Genomic DNA, 17,936 nt, shown 5'->3' on the forward strand with positions numbered 1-17,936 from the left:
CCCCCTGCGATATTGTTGAGTAACATCATCCTCTCCCTTCCCTGGATATTGCGAACAATATGACAAAGTGCTGTACACTCCCTGGGATATTGGGAGTGATATCATCCTCTTCCCCCCTGGATATTACGAACAATGTCACGGGGGGTGTACATCCCTAGCAATATTGGGAGTAATATCATCCTCTCTTCCCTTGGATAATGCCAACAATATCACAGGGGCGTGTTCACTACGGGCGATATTGGGAGTAATATTATCCTCTCCCTTCCTGAATAATATGAACAATATCACAGAAGATGTACACCCCCTGCGATATTGGGAGTAACATCATCCTCTCCCACCCTGAATATTATGAACAATATCATAGGGGGGTGCGCACCCCACTCAATATTGGGAGTAATATCACCCTCTTCCCCTGAGATATTACGAACAATATCACGCGGGGGTGTACACCGCCTGCAATATTAAGTGTAATATTATACTCTTCCCCCTTGGATGTTATGAACAATATCACAGGGTGTGTACACCCCCTGCGATATGGGGTGTAATAGCATCCTCTCCCCTTTTGGATATTATGAACAATATCACAGGGGGGTGTACAACCCCTGTGATATTGGGAGTAATATAATTCTTCCCCCCCCCCGGATATTTCAAAAATATCACAAGGGGATGTACACCCCTTACGATGTTTGAAGTAATATCATCCTCTCTCCCCTGGATATTACAAACAATATCACAGGAGGGTGTACACTCCCTGGGATATTGGGAGTAATATCCTCTTTCCCCCTGGATATTGAGAACAATATGACAGGGGGGTGTACACCTCTGCAATACTGAAAGGATTATCATTCACTTCCCCCCTGGATATTGTGTATCATATCACAGGCGCGTGTACACCCTCTGCCACATTGGGAGTAATAGCATCGTCTCCTCTCGTGGATATTATGAACAATATCACATGGGAATGTACCCCGCCTGCGATATTGGGAGTAATACCCTCTTCCACTCTGAATATTATGAACAATATTATAGGGGAATGTTCACTACCTGCGATATTAAAAGTAATATCCTCCTCTCCCCCCATGGATATTACGAACAATATCACAGTGTTGTGTACACCCCCTGCGATATTGGGAATAATTTTATCCTCTCCCCCCACTCGATATTATGAAAAATATCACAGGAAGGTGTACATTCCCTGCAATATTGGCAGTTATATCATCCTCTGTTCTCGTTAATATGATGAAGAATATCACATGGGTGTGTACACCTCCTGTGATATTGGGAGCAATATCATCCTATATCCCCCAGGAAATTAGGAACCATACCACAGGGGAATGTACATACCCTGCAATATTGGGAGTAGTATCATCTTACCCTCCCCTGCTCTTTACAAATAATATCACAAGGGGCTGTACACCCTCTGCGACATTGGGAGTAACATCATCCTCTCCTTTTCTTGATATTGGCACCCCCTGCGATATTGGCAGAAATATCATCCTCTCCTTCTCTGGATATTATGAACAATATCATAGGGGCGTGTACACCCCCTTCGATATTGGGAGTTATATCATCCTCTCCTCCCACTGGATATTACGAAAAATGTTACAGAAGGCATACACACAGGGTGTTTACGATATTGGGAGTAATATCATCTTTCCCCTCCCTGGATATTATGAACAATATCACGGGGGGAGGGGTACATCCCCTGCGATATTGAGAGTAATGCCATCCTCTCCCTTCCTGAATATTATGAACAATATCACAGGGGGGTGTACACCCCTCCTATATGGGGGGTAATATTATCTTCTCCCCCCCCCCGGATATTTTGAACAATATCACAGAGGAACGTACGCACCCTGCGATATGGAGACTAATGTCATCCTCTCCCTCCCTGAATATTACGAATAATATCACAGGGGGGTGTGCACTCCCTATGATATGGGGAGTAATGTCATTCTCTCTCCTATAAACTAAAATTTTGTTCTCTTTACCTAAGCTGAGAGCTTCCTATCATGTCAGTATCTATGTTATGAAGAAAAGGAGACTTAGGTGAAATGTTTTTATTTATCACAACTGCTGCATCAGTTGCCTAGGACCTCAACAGTTTCACTGAAGTCTGGGAAATGTTCACGCATAAGGTTTTTGCCTTAGCTGACTTAAAATGGTACATATCAACCCTTAGTGAAGCCTTTTAAAAAATAAACAGGTTGAAAAACGGGTTAAAGTAGGCAAATACAGCATCTGCCTTTAGGGTTATCAACTCAGGAATTCTCTCAATTATGAAATCTTGGAGAGAAGTTATTTTCTTTCTCAAAATCCAGGTGATGACAATATTTCTTACTCCAGATCTGGCATTTTTCATCATCACTGTCTTGTGAATCATCATTTGCTTCATCTACTTCTGGTAAATCTACATCCTCATCACCACCCATGTTGTTCATCATCTCGGAGAAACTATCAAAATTAGACCTGTCTTCATCTGATCCATCTTCCCAGTCTTTCCAATTATTCAAGTCCACACTAAGACAATTCAGCTTTGCCCTTTCTTTTGTTAACTTTGGCCATGACTGGCCAGATTCTCCTGTTTGTAAACAATACAAAATTGATCTGTCCATTCTTTTATGCTTGGAATCATTTGGATCAATACAGTAAAAAAGATCAATTTCATTTAAGTGCTTAAAATTATCACTTTCTCCAAGACAACTGAATGTAAGGTTGGATTTTTCAAAATTTACATTAACATCCTTATATCTTCAACACAAAATTCAATGAAGACATAGTCCCTTCGATCGCACCACTTTGCAGAAGCAGGCTGCATTGTGAACGGGGCAGGTGGACGCGCGAATGGGTGGGCAGGCCTCTCCGGCGGCGGCTGCTGCTGGGGAGTTGGCTTCTCTCCGGTGGCGACTCTGCGTTTTCTCCCTGGTCGCCCCGGCCTTTTCTCGCTCCCCTCAGGCGATGGCGGCAGCTACAGCTGCTTCTTTATATGATTTTCTGCTTAGATCAAGGAAAATTGGCCGGATTAAATTAGCCACAGGAGGGCTCCATTGCAGTTTCTGGAAGAGAAAATTCTGCAGTCACACTTTCTGGTACACAGTTGTATCTGTGCAGTCTTCAATAGGCCACGCCTATTTATAAAGGTGAAATAAGAAGCCAGGGAGGCCGGGCACGATGGCTCACGCCTATAATCCCAGCACTTTGGAATGTCGAGGCGGGAGGATCACTTCAGGTCAGGAGTTCGAGAACAGCCTGGCCAACATGGTGAAACCCCCGTGTCAACCAAAAAAATACAAAAATTAGCCGGGTGTGGTGGTGCGCGCCTGTGATGCCAGCAACTGGGGAGGCTGAGGCAGGAGGATACCTTGAACCCAGGAGACGGAGATTGCAGTGAGCCGAGATAGCGCCACTGCATTCCAGCCTGGGCAACAAGAATGAAACTCTGACACACACACACACACACACACACAAAAAGGCCAGGGCATGTAACTCAGGTACCTTTTGGACGTCCATTAACAGAAATTCTAGAGAACTTTCTGGAAACCTAGAGTATATTTTTGTGGGAAAAGCACAAAATTGAGACTTGAAATGATAAGCTCTGATTTGTTCACTTTTTAAATCTTAAACATTTAAAGTTTCACAGCAACAGCTTATATTCAAGATATGCCATTTATAGGTATCTAATGCATGAAAAATAGGATTATAGTTTTGTATTACCCATTATTTTTCTCTTGCCAAGCACAAAGGCTTTTATTATAATCTAATCTGTGGCCCAGATGCTGCTTGTGTTTGTTGTCATCTATAACAGCATTTCCTGTCATGTGGCTACAGGATAATAATTGTGATTACGAAAAGAAAACAGTACAGGAACTCACAGGTGAAACAGAATTGAACACAATTTTTACAGAACTCATCAGCACCTCACTGTGAATCTCTTAGATTGGCATCTCATGTGCTTTTTTTTTTTTTCCTTTTTTACTTGAAACATTTGCTGCTCTTTTCAGAAATCACAAACAGGGTTTCAAAAGTTATTTTTTAAAAAAAGCCTGAAGAGATAATCCAAAATTTGAGACCGTACCTACTCTGAGAAGTAGTGAAAACCACACGGAAAAATATCAAGTATTTTATGTCTAATGCTTTCGGAATTCCCTGTTGTACTTCACTGACAGAAGTTATAGGAACCCCTACAGGAATTACAGGGACAGGGACAGACCCACGAACAGCCTGCACACTCAAGTTTTGAAGTGTTAACTCATTCTCTCTCCAGCTATCTCATTGCCCTTGTTGTTTGTTGTTTTATTTGTTTCTTTCTAATTAAAAAAAAAAAGTACTAGTAAGGGATTCTATTCAAATACATCGGAGTTGGGGGGAATTACTAGATACTCAAATCTTAGTGATGCATTTGACTATTTTTCAGGATTAAAAGCATATATGGGTAGACATTGACTTAGAGGGGGAATGCTCATGCAGGAAAGATGAAGGAGCAACACTTTGAAGTTGATTTTTGAAGAAAAACCATTAGTTTTCATCATTGTATAAGGACATCACTCTATAAATCAACAAACATAGCAATAGGCAATATACAATTTAAAAAATACCAAAAAAAAAAAAAAAAAAAAAGGCATCCTTGTGGCAAAATGGCGGTTTAGATCACACTTCCTAAGGCCCACTGAAAATCATACGCAATTGTCTTTCCTGAGCACGTAAATGAATTTTTCTTCCATTTTGACAGCTCTATCCTCCAGGTCATCCAGCTCCTTTGTCCGTTAGTATTGACTACTCTTCTTCCTCTCTTAGGCGTCTTCCTTTTTGCAGCCAGCCCCCCAAACACACTAAAAGATGAAACTCAAGCAGGCTTCTCTACTGGGAAGCCTTTTTTTTTTTTTTTTTTTTTTTTTTTTTTTTTGAGACAGTCTTCGCTCTGTCGCTCAGGCTGTCGTGTGATGGTGCTATCAACCTCGGCTCACTGCAACCTCTGCCTCCCGACTTCAGGCAATTCTCTTGCCTCAGCCTTCTGAGTAGCTGGGATTACAGGGACGCACCACCATGCTTGGCTAATTTTTGTATTTTTAGTAGAGACTGGGTTTCACCATGTTGGCCAGGCTAGTCTCGAACTCCTGGGCTCAAGTGATTCACCTGCCTCAGCCTCCCAAAGTGCTGAGATTACGGGTGTGAGCCGCTGTGCCCAGCCCCCTACTGGAGACTTTTGATGGGCTTTTTTATTTATCTGAGTTACAGAAAAGGAAAGTAACAAAGATGAACTGTGCAGATAGAGACTCTCCTCATATAGGAGTGGTCAGATCAAATCCTGCTGCCAAAATAAAGAAATAAAGAGGTGAAATGAAGACAGGGCTGAGTTTAAGAAAATCTCATGCAGTTAGCACTAGGGGAAGTGGGAGAACACAGATGGAAGCAGAACCTACTGTGCTCGTCTGTGAAAGGTGCTTAATGGCTACTCACTTTGGAGATGACTGCGTCCAAACTGCCTCATCTAATTCGTCAAGTCATCTTCCATCGGCCTGTTAAGCAGTAGCAGGCCTCCTGAGATTATTCCCTTATGTCAGAATGGGATGTTATGTTAATCCACACCATGACCATTCTGTATCTTTCTTCGCTTTGTTTCCTGGTTTATAACACTTTCCGCCTCTACCTCTTATTCTGGAAAATTCTCCCATGCTCTAGACTTGAATCTCTGATACTTCACTTCCCACTTATGTGAACTTGGACGTGTTACTTGATATTGCTATGCTTTAATTTTCTTATCTGTAACTGCAGATAATAATAGTACCTACCTCATAAGGTTGTTACAGAGGTTAAGTAATAATATGCATGTAAAACATCGATTGAGCTATTGTTACACAGCCTTTAAGATTCAAGTTCAAATCCCACTTCCAGGCCGGGTGCAGTTGCTCACCTCTGTAACCTACTTTGGGAGGCCAAGGTGGGCGGATCACCTGAAGTCGGGAGTTCGAGACCAGTCCAGCCAACAGGGTAAAACCCCATCTCTACTATAAATACGAAAATTAGCCAGGTGGGTGCCTGTAATCTCAGCTACTCAGGAGGCTGAGTCAGGAGAATCGCTTGAATCCTGGAGGTGGAGGTTGCAGTGAGCCGAGATCAAGCCACTGCACTCCAGCCTGGGTGACAGAGCAAGACACCGTCTCAACAAAACAAAACAAAACAAAACAAAACAAAACCCAAATCCTACTTTTTTGTAAAGTCATCTCTAATACTCCCCAGTGGAAAGGACAATTACCTTTGCGGATTTATTGTTAACACTGTCCTCATTAACAATAGGGCCCTCAGTATACATGGTATTGGGGTCTAATTGTGTACATCTTTTCTCATGTGAACCACAGGGAAATTTTTTGGATGGTAGGGAGTGTGTCTTCTTGCAGTATCTAGCACAGTGTTCGGCATACAGCAGATATTTAATAAATAATTATTAAATCAAAAAGTCAAATGGATATTTTAATGAATTGGTTGAGTGAATCAATGATTTAGGGGGTCAAAGCCAGTTTTGCAACTCTTACTTCATTGCCCACATGAAAGGCATCAAAGTGTCTGGTATCAATTAGAATGGTTGAAGAGGATTTTTGGAGCATTCAGTCCCTGGGAGCCAGAAGCACCTAAGTGAGGGGGGTGTCCAGTTGTGGGAGTGGAAAGTCAGAAATGAGAGAGAAGCCACAAGCTTCCTGTTCCTATGCAGGGTTTAGCTGAGAGGAAAGACTTTAACTTTTAATGAAGATTACAGTTTTACTTATTGCACTGGACTGGACATATCACTGAACCGAGACTAATTTTTAATGATGACATCATCGGAACACTTTTTGTTATTTGAGAGTGACTAAGAGCTAAGTGATTCATCTTAGTTTTTATCTGAACAGTAGAGGAAGAACCAGCCCAAAAGAAGGATTCAAATGGCCAAGTGAGAAAACAAAGTTGTCTCCTGATTTCATCTCAGGAGCCCCACGGTTAATGTCATGGTGTCACGAGGTTGATTTAGTGTCTGTCAATCCTGGCCTATTGGACAGTAGGCGGGAATGCCTGGAATGCCAGGCAGAGGTAGAAGTGTTTGTAGGGAGAGGAATAAAAGTCATCAAAGGGAAGCAGAGGTCATGAAATGATGACCTGCTCCTGGCAGAAAGGGGATCCTGCCACATAGCCATCAGCTCACTCCCATCCAACTTATTTTTTTGTTTTGGTTTTTGAGACAGAGTCTTTCTCTGCTGCCCAGGCTGGAGTACAGTGGTGTGATCTTGCCTCACTGCAACCTCCATCTCCTGGGTTCAAACAATTCTCATGCCTCAGCCTTGGTTAGCTCAAGTAGCTGTGATTACAGGCGCACGCCACCACATACAGCTAATTTTTGTATTTTTAGTAGAGACGAGGTTTTGCCATGTTGGCCAGGCTGGTCTCGAACTCTTGGCCTCATGTGATCCTCCTGCCTTGGCTTCTCAAAGTGCTGGGATGACAGGTGTGAGTCACTGCACCCAACCCCATCCAACTGTTTTGATTGCTGCACAGATGCGGATGCTTCTGCTGGTCATCATCTCTGCTTCTCTCCCTCTAGGGGCCTCTCACCTCCCCCCTGCAAAACTTCAACCTGAATTACTGCCCAGTTTTCCTTCTTGGGCCCCAGAGCACAAGCCGAGAGCATGCACCTGGATTCACCAGGCTCTCAGGAGAGTTCTGATTCTTTCAAATCTCTATTAGATTGTTTTTAGTGTTTCTATTGGGATGCAATTGTCAGTTGTGCTTCTGCACAAACAGAAGCCCTTTTATTCTGTGGGATATATTTCAGAGAAGTCATTGCACAGTATCTTTCACAGAATGAATTGCTCTTGTAACCAGTTTGCTTACAGGTCACACCTCCAGCTGGCAAGCCTTGAGAGTTTACCATTTATAGAAGCTGCACCTGAGATCGTTTTGGACTGGTGCTTGCAAATTATTGCGTGCGAAATTATGAACTCTCACTTAAGCATTCCTTGGAATTCTCTTAGGAAGAGAGAGATGCATTTTGATGGCTGGGGAAGATAGGAATCAAGTAGACTTGTTTTTTTTATTTTTTTCTGTTTTTTTGTTTTGTTTTGTTTTGTTTTGTTTGAGACGGAGTCTTGCTCTGTTGCCCAGGCTGGAGTGCAGTGGTGCGATCTCGGCTCGCTTCTACCTCCACCTCCTGAGTTCAAGTGATTCTCCTGCCTCCTGAGTAGCTGGGATTACAGGTGTGTGCCACTGCACCTGATTAATTTTTGTATTTTTAGTAGAGACAGGGTTTCACCATCTTGGCCAGGCTGGTCTTGAACTCCTGATCTCATGATCCACCCCCGTCAGCCTCCCAAAGTGCTGGGATTACAGGCATGAGCCACCACGCCCAGCCAGACTTATTTATTTTTAACGCCCAGGGACTTGGGGTAATAAAAAATCAGGTTTGGCTATAGCGTCATAACAGCAACTGCTCCCTTGGCCACATGTAGAAAACAAACTGGGACGTTTGTTTTGTCACCTGTCTGCCTTTCCCCTCCTCTGTGCCTTGTTGCCACTTCCCACTGCCTCCCATCAGTCCCCACTGTAGAGTCCTGCCATAGTTTGTACATTCTGCATAGTGGCCCCTATTTTGGACTTTTCTGTCCTTTTATGATAACTAGCGCTGAGAACAGCTAGGAAATCTGACATATAAATCAAGTTATAAGCGGGTGTTAATGGCTGAATGCATGATGTTTGGGGATTGACAGAATTGTTTTTAAATTGCGTTGAGGTTGGCACAGTGGCTCACACCTGTAATCCCAGCACTTTGGAAGGCTGAAATGGGAGAATAGTCCAGGAGTTTGAGATCAGCCTGGGGAGCAAAGTGAGACCCCCATCGCTACAAAAATTTAAAAAATTAGCCTGGCATAATGGTGTGTGTCTGTAGTCCCAGCTACTCAGGAGACTGAGGCGAGAGGATCACTTGAGCCCAGGAGTTTGAGGCTGCAGTGAGCTATGACTGCACCACTACACTCCAGCCTGAATGACAGAGTGATGCTCTGTCTCTAAAAAACAAAACACAAAAAACAAAAACATTGCTAGGAAAAATAAACTTTGGAAGATGTCCGTGTAGTAAAGGTCTAAGCTAGAATCAGTACACCAAGAAATTTATTCTTATTGGGTATTTGACTGGAGGAGAGTGGTTTCTGTGTATATGTTGTTGGTGGAGGGAGGAGAGTCTGAGGGAAAAATAAGAATGCCAAGGAATGAATTGATATTTGTTAAGCAGTAGCGTTTCAGTGCACAGATTCTACAGCCAGAGGGCCTGGGGTCAGGTCCCAGTTCTACCACATCGTAGCTGGTGGCAACTTCAGACAAGTTGCTTAATCTCCTGTACCCAAATTTCATTTGTAAAACAGGGATGTTAGTAGTTCAGTGCTTCTCAGGGGTGTTTTGAGTTAATTTATGTAATCTACTTAGCATACACATGGCACATATGTGCTATGTAAGCACCAGCTACTAAGACTCCTAAGTGTTTCTCCAGCCCTCTTGAATGAACTCCTTTCTGAGTCAGGTAAGCAGAAGGGCTGCAGAAAGGGCTCTGTGAGACCCAGGGACATGGGAGCACTGTGTTTATTCCTAATAGAAAAGGTATGACCCAGAGAAAGGAAAAGAACGTTGATACGGTTTGGTTGTGTCCCCACTCAAATCGCAACTTGAGTTGTATCTCCCAGAATTCCCGCATGTTGTGTGAGGCATCTGGCGGGAGGTAATTGAATCATGGGGGCTGTTCTTTCCCATGCTATTCTGGTGATACTGAATAAGTCTCACAAGATCTGATGGGTTTATCAGGGATTTCCACTTTTGCTTCTTCCTCATTTTCTCTTGCTGCCACCGTGTAAGAAGTGCCTTTCTCCTCCTGCCATGATTCTGAGGCCTGCCCCGCCATGTGGAACTGTAAGTCCAATTAAACCTCTTCTTCTTCCCAGTCTCAGGTACCTCTTTATGAGCAGCATGAAAACGTTCTGCCTGTTACCGTGAGGAATATGACATGACTTTGGTGCAGTGGGGACCCTAGGTTTTAGAACCTCCAGGGTTTCTCTTTTCGGGAACATCAGGAAACTGCAGATTTCATGGAGAGACAGAGACCAGCACCAACGCTGTTGGTGAGGCGACTAGTGCCCATGAGTAAGTGAAATGGAAGAACGTGAGAGGCCTGTTCTGTGCACATAGGAGCCATCCCCTAGGACTCTCAAAAATACTTCATGGGACCAAAGCCCTGTATTGTAAGAGGAATAATAGAAATATATTTAACCTGAGTTATAATCTGACAGGGCTTATCAGTATGCAAAAGCTAGCAAGTCTAGTCATACGCATACAAGAGATCTCATTAAATCTGTTGACTCTCAGAAAGTCTCCTTGGGCCTCTTGCTTGCATTTCTTTTCTTGCTAGCTGTTTTTTTTCCCCTCCTTCCTTGTCTGCAAAATTGTTTCCTGAATGTCTGGGTTTTAAACATATTTTGGTTTCATCCATGGAAACCAGAAACCAGGCTGGGGAACTATTTACTTCTTGCCACTCTAATTGGGGTTTGGAATTCTTTCTTGTGGATGCTGTCTCACAGCTACCTCTCTTGCTCTCCATGTGCGATATTACTCATTAATAAAATCATGGAAAATGCTGACACGGATACCCTCAGGAAAGCCAAGATAGCCCTGGAGCAAGGATTGAAGCCCCTGTGCTTGCTGTTGATGTAATATACTTGAGCAGGTGCCATCTCAATGTTAGATAAGCGTGAAGAGACCTGGCCATGCTTCTCTCACATGCTCCTTGGTGAATGGATGGGCTGGCTCTTAGTGCTGAAGGATGGATTGCCACAGTCGTGGCAGACCTATGGTCAGCATCTTTAAGTTTAGCACTCAATTGCTCTAAACAATTACTTCATATGTACTAGTCTCGTCTTTGCAAATAGGTGATCATTTCTTTGGTATTTCTGCAGTGTTTGGGAGAAACCAGAACATAATAAAAGCTTAATAAATATTTAATTGCTACTGTACAAAATTAGAACAGTGGAGCAAATATTTTCTTCTTTCAGCTCATGTAGTACTCACATCCTCCTTGCTCATATGCAATTTCAACAGCGAGAAGGGATACTCCACTCACTTCTTAATTCCTCCCTTTGGCATGTGGCTGGCATGGATTTTTTACATACCAGGGTAAACATGGCTATTATGTCAATAGTACTGTCACAAGGAATGAGGAATTACCCCAAAGATGATTGCAAGAAAGAAAGCTTTTAATTGTTAAACTCAGATATATTGTGAACCAGCAATGATGGTGAAAATATGCAGAATGCAGTGACAATCTAATGGGCTGGAGTAACATCAGACTAATGCATCAAAATGAACATGTGGTAGAACAGAAGGCAGAAATTAAAAATGTCTTTACACACGCCTATAAGCCCAGCACTTTGGGATGCCGAGGCAGGTGGATTATCTAAGGTCAGAAGTTCAAAACCAGCCTGGCCAACATGGTGAAACCCCATCTCGACTTAAAATACAAAAAAATTAGCTGGGTATGGTGGCAGATGTCTATAATCCCAGCTACTCAGGAGACTGAGGCAGGAGAATCACTTGGACCCAGGAAGTGGAGGTTGCGGTGATCTGAGATTGCGCCACTGTACTCCAGCCTGGGCAACAGAGCGAGACTCTGTTTCAAAAAAAAAAAAAAGTCTTAACAGATGGATTCTTATTAATTCATACAATAAGTGTACCTCATTCCCCACCTCTACTCTCATTTTGTTGGGAGCAATCTTTTGCTAACCATGCAAATATTAGACATTTACTTGCATAATTTCTTTTGTGTATTTTTATACACACTACATTTTGAGAATGCAATTAGGAATTGGGTATTTGCTCACAATTGCTCTCTTTTACTGCCTCAACACAGACATTATTGTTAACAGTGACTACTCTATGGGGATTGTGCTTTGCTTTTTCAAATGTTGAACACAACGCTAAATTAAATGAGCAGGCCATGCAATTCCTTAACCACAAAGGCTATTCACCCTCCTACTCCTCTCCTTCCCCTCAAGTACTCCTTCTCCGTCCTTTTCTTTTCAGATTTAACAGTCCTGATCAGTAGATTCAGAGCTGCTGGGACCTCCCAACACCCATCTCAGAGTGTATGGTATTTGGCTAGGGTTGCCATAACAAAGTACCACAGACTGGGTGGCTTAAGCAGCAGAAATTTATTTTCTCACAATTTTAGAGGCTAGAAGTCCAAGAACTAGTCATCAGCAGGTTTGGTTTCTTTTGAGGCCTTTCTCCTTGGCTTGCAGATGTTATATTCTCATCATGTCCTCACATAGTCATACTTCTGTCTGTGTTTTCTGTGTCTTAATCTCCTTTTTTCTTCTTCTTCTTCTTTTTTTTTTTTTTAATTGGGACAGAGTCTCACTCTGTCACCGAGGCTGGAGTGCAGTGGCACAACCTTGGTTCACTGCAGCCTCCACCTCCTGGGTTCGAGCAATTCTCCTGCCTCAGCCTCCCAAGTGGCTGGGATTACAGGTGTATGCCACCTTGCCTGGCTAATTTTTGTATATTTAGTAGAAATGGGGTTTCACCATACTGGCCAGGCTGGTCTTGAACTCCTGACTTCAAGTGATCTGGCCGCTCGACTTCCCAAAGTGCTGAGATTACAGGCATGAGCCACTACACCTGACCCTAATCTCCTCTTCTTATAAGAACAACAGTAATATAGGATTGTGGCCCACCCTTACCAACCCATTTTAATGTAATTACCTCTTTAAAGGCCTTATATCCAAATACAGTTGTTAATGGAAAGATCAGACTCTTAAAATATTATAAAGAGGTTTATTCTGAGCCAATATGATGAGTGACCATGGCCCAGGGAGCAGTCTCAAGAGGTTCTGAGAAAGTCTGCCCAAGGCAATTGGATTATAGTTTGGTTTTGTACATTTTAGGGAGACAGGAATTGCAGGTAAAATCATAACTCAATACACCGAACGTGTACATTGGTTCAGCCTAAAGAGGCAGAATATCTTGAAGCAGAGATTGTTTACAGGTCATAAGTGGATTCAAAGATTTTCTGATTGGCGATTGGTTGAAAGAGTTAAAGCTTTGTCTAAAGATGTGAAGTCAGTAGAAGGAAATGCTTGAGTTACGATAAGGAGGGTTGTGGAAGCCAAGGTTCTTCATCCGGCTGTTCATATGTATTCTTTATAATACTGTTTATAATAAACTAGTTAATGTAAGTAATGTGTTTTCCAAGCCCTTCTAGTAAATTTTTGAACCTGAGGAGAGCATTGTGGGAATCCCCGTTTTATAGCCAGTCAGTCAGAAGTATGGATGGCCTAGACTTGTGATTGGCATTTGAAGTCAGGTCAGTCTTGTGGGATGCTGTTCTTAACCTATGAGATCTGCACCTACTCTAGGTAGTTTGGGTAGACATTGTTCAGGGACTGCTTTTGTAAAAGTAATGAAAAGCCACAGGGTTAAGATTATGGAAGGGGCTTGAATTCTGCTAAAATGTGGGCATACTTTCTATAATCCTTACTACTCAGGAGTCATATTGTAGATCATAGTAACAAACTTTCTTTTTGTTTATATTTTATACTAGTATTAGGGCATTATACTGGTTTTTAGAATTTTAGGTAATTATATTGCCTATGAATTTTATATCAAAATTGTAATTGGGGGCATTACAAAGTCACAAGATTTGTGACTTTCCTCAATTGTTCCTATAGATAAACATCAGATTGGTCTTTGGAGGTGTTTTTCAGACTGACCCTACCCAGACTCATGATTCATGACTCATGACTCAACTGGTCCAGCAGCCCCCAGCCCAGAGGCGGACCCAGCATACAAGGACTGTTTTCCACACCCCTGCAACTGCAACCTTAACCAATCAGCAGCACTCATTCCCTAGTTCCCTGCCCACCCTAACCTATGGGCCTTGGGGAGACAGATTGAATCATAACTCCCATTCTCCCACATGATTGGCCTGGAGTTCATTAAATTCTTTCTTTACTGAAATCCCATGGTTTCAGTGAAGTGGTTTTGTCTGTGCAGCAAACAAGAAGAACCCATCGAGCAATTATGGGGAGAGCTGGAGAATTGATTGTTGGTGTGGAAAACGCCCACCCATTTGGTGTCTGAGTGTTAGGAGTAGAAACAGGTCACAGGAGCAAATTTGCTTTCTTTTTATGTTTTATGCTAGAATTAGGGCACTATATTGGTTTTTTAAAATTTTTATGTAATACCTATGAATTTTATATCAAAATTGTAATGGAGGCATTACAAAGTGTTTGTTTTAAAAATAAGTGTTGGATATGATAGGGTTGAGACTCTGCACCAGAGGTTAAGCTTCTTAAAGGCAGGAATGTCTGTTATCATTTTTTCTTTCTCCAACTCTAAACCATCTATGGTATGTAGAATGTGTTCACTATATAGCCGTTTGTTAAGTGAATGCTTTACTTACATCTTCTTTTATTTTCATCATTGTAGAAATGTGGAAGAAAGAAAAATTTTAATAGTTCTATATCACAGTTAATGTTTTCACTGATTTCTGCATACATTTCAACTGTTCACTATGCATTAATAAATACAATAAAAGGCACAAGGAAATGGATGGTCATAGAGGTTGGAGGAGAGCCAGAAGAATTCAGCACCCAGCAAGAGAAAGAGAGAATTTCAGGAAGGTTGGCAGCATCATATTCTTGAATTCCTTATTTTTTTAGAGATTAATTTATAGCCTGCCTGAGGATTCCCTTGGTTTGTAATCACTTGAGATTGATTCTGAATGTTGCTAACTGGAACCTTTTGTAATTTCACCCCTTCAAATTCCCCAAAGAAAAGAAAGATAAACGATGATTAGAAGTCAGAACTAAGACTCTCCCATTCCTCACCTCTATACATTAATTAATTAATCAATCAATTAATTAATTTATTTATTTATTTTGAGACGGAGTCTTGCTCTGTCGCCCAGGCTGGAGCGCAGTGGCGTGATCTTGGCTCACTGCAACCTCCGCCTCCTGGGTTCAAGCAATTCTCCTGCCTCAGCCTCCCTAGTAGTTAGAATTACAGGTGCTTGCCACCACACCCAACTAATTTTTATATTTTAGTAGAGACAGGGTTTCACCATGTTGGCCAGGCTGGTCTCAAATTTCTGACCTGGAGTGATCCACCCACCTCAGCCTCCCAAAGTGCTGGGATTATAGGCGTGAGTCACTGCACCCAGCCCTCACCTCTACATTTAGGAAAACAAACAAAGTACTGCAGTTTGGTAGTGTCTCAGGTAATGTTCCCTGGAAAGTGGACTCTGAGATGGAGGCCAGTAGGCAGGAAGTTTATCAAGGAGCATTCTTTGGATTTATGCCTGTGGATATGCAGGAAAGGAAGCAAGAAAGTGCAAGGGAAAAGTTGGGTGGTAATGATGAACTTGGCAAAGGCCTCAGCTGACCCTATGGGGAATGCTGAAACTGAAACCCTTTTTGAATTTTCTCAAGTGGCGGGGGCTGGACTTTGATACCACACTTTCACCACTCAGTGGACACAGGCTGCCCCCAGAAGGAGGGGGTGACCTTGAGTGATTTGGCTCTTTTAGATGGAAAATGATTCCCAGAGTGCTGCCAGCACCCCCAGCAGCTGAAGGCCTGCCTTCCCGAAAGGGAGGCTCACCACTGTGTCCGCCCCGGCTCACATCTGCTCTTCTGGGATTCTGCTTGGAAACCAGCAATTGCACAACAGCTTGTGATGTTAAACGCTATAAGTAAAATGGGGTCATGATTTTATCTGTCTCTCTTGGACTTGGGGAATCTTTCTATCTTCTCTTTGAGGATTCAGTCTTGTTTTTCTTTTCTTTCTGAAGTCTAATTATGAAGAATGAGACAAATGTACCAAAATCTGAAATGGTCAATTCAATACCCCATCTAAAGCAAATGGGAAAACATTTGTTTCTTGCCCAAAAGAAAAGAATTATTTCCCCTTTATGGGATAGAGATGGTAAAGATTTCTGATTCAGGCTGGGAGCTGTCAGAACAAATAAAGCAATTCTGTTTAAACACTTTCCTTTTGTCTATCTTTGAAATGAATTACCAAATTAAGCCACCTAAGTGCACTCTTAACTCTTGGTTCTCTTCCTCATATTTTGTTTCCTGTTTCATATGGAAATTATGTTTTCTTCCCCGCTTTGTGTCAGATGATTCTATGGGAAATTCTCCAATAATGTCCTCAAATGATCTCCCACATTCAAATGTGGTTTTTCTCGGCTGAAAGGCGTGGGCTCCTTATTCGAACTCATTCTAACTCTCAGACAATTTTAGAGGCTGGTGTTTCTTTTCCTAACCAGAACATGCTTTCTGCTTTGGGGCCAGAAAAATCTATTTTGATTTCATACCAGTGACTGAAAACTTTGTGATACAATGGGCATGAAATAAGCAGGAAATTCAAAGTAATATTTTTTATGGTTTTGTGTGGCATAGGTTTATTCAACATATATTCACATTAAGCATCTCTATGGAAAAAAATATATGAATTCTGATTTTTTTACTTCTCTTAATCTCTTGGCCAGAATGCTCAGGTTATGTTACTTTGAATAGAATGCTTAGAAATGTACATTCCCTTTCTCTCCTGCTCAGAGCTTAAGCAGTTCCTTGAACAACCAAGGTACTAAACATAAATTTCTTCATTGGTTGGTTGTCTCTTACTACTCAAACCTTAGGCCTTGATTTTTTCATGTTTGTTCTCCTTGCTGTGATTTTGGAAGGCAGACTTGTACAAAAGAGAACCTGGCAACTTCTCAGAAGGGAGACAGTGGAAACTACAGGATGCATTCCTCTATGAATTTTTTTTTTTTTTTTTTTTTGAGACAGGGTCTCACTTTGTCACCCAGGCCAGGGTGCAGCAATGCAATCACGGCTCACTGGCAGCATCTGCCTCCCAGGCTCAAGCGATCCTCCCACCTCAGCCTCCTGAGTAGCTGGGATTACAGGTGTGCACCACCATGCCTGACTCATCTTTTGTGTTTTTTGTAAAGATGGAGTTTTGCTATGTTGCCCAGGCTGGTCTTGAACTCCTGGGCTCAAGTGATCTGCCTGCGTTGCCTCCCAAAGTGCTTGGATTACAGATGTGAGCCACCACTCTTGGTCTTGCCTGGCTTCTTAATTAAACATCAGTTGTGAGATTGATCGATATTCTTTTGTCTGTCATCAAAGATAGTTCATGGTCTTTGCTGTGTTGGAATTCATCTTTAAACCTCCTTTTCCCTCACCGCTTCTTTTATCTCATGACCAAATCCTGTCAATGTCATCTTCAAATCTATCTAAAGTCTCGCTCCCTCCACGGGCAGTAATTCCTGCTTGAAGGCTGCTTTGTCTTTTGATCCATGTCCTCACTTCTGTTCCTGCTTCTGTCTCCTCCTGTCTACTTATGTGGCTGGCGGGACTGTTACAACAAAGCAGATTATACTAGTTAGTCACATACTTGAAACATGTCATGAGTTCCCAGTGCATTTGGGATAGTGCTCACAGCCTGCACGTGGTCCACAAGGCCTAGTGTGAACTGGCTTGTGCCTGACACCATCCCCTGCCCTCTCTGGGCACGTCTGCAGCTCCATTTTGTTCTTCCAGTTCCTCCTAGAGTCAAGCTTTTCCTTGTCCTCAACGTTGGTATATGTGATGTTTTTCTACTTACTTTCCCACTCTCCCTTGACCTGGCAAATTCCCGCTCTGTCATTTCTCAGAGAGGCCACCTCCGATGTTCTTGTCTACGTTAAATCTTCCTGTTATTTTCATTGGCAGTGATTGCCACACCTAACACCAACATTTATTGCATTTACCAACACAACTGTTAGAGTAACTGTCTAATGCTCGTCTTCCCACTAGACTGTGGACACCGTGGGGCCGGGTCTTTTTGTTTGCTGTTGTGTCTGCAGCGTCTAGCACAGTGTCATG

The 17,936-nt window shown here is 42.4% G+C and overlaps 1 long non-coding RNA gene and 1 pseudogene across 1 annotated transcript in view; one reads left to right on the forward strand and one right to left on the reverse strand.

The window, feature by feature from the left end:
* The window catches only part of LOC135971040 (uncharacterized), a 60,162-nt gene that overhangs the window by 27,833 nt on the left and 14,393 nt on the right, over positions 1-17,936 (forward strand). The window lies entirely within an intron of this gene.
* LOC102119109 (prostaglandin E synthase 3-like) overlaps positions 2,049-17,936 on the reverse strand; it is a 147,601-nt pseudogene continuing 131,713 nt past the window's right edge.

Source organism: Macaca fascicularis, chromosome 5, assembly GCF_037993035.2.
Source record: "Macaca fascicularis isolate 582-1 chromosome 5, T2T-MFA8v1.1".
Taxonomy (NCBI): Eukaryota; Metazoa; Chordata; class Mammalia; order Primates; family Cercopithecidae; genus Macaca; species Macaca fascicularis.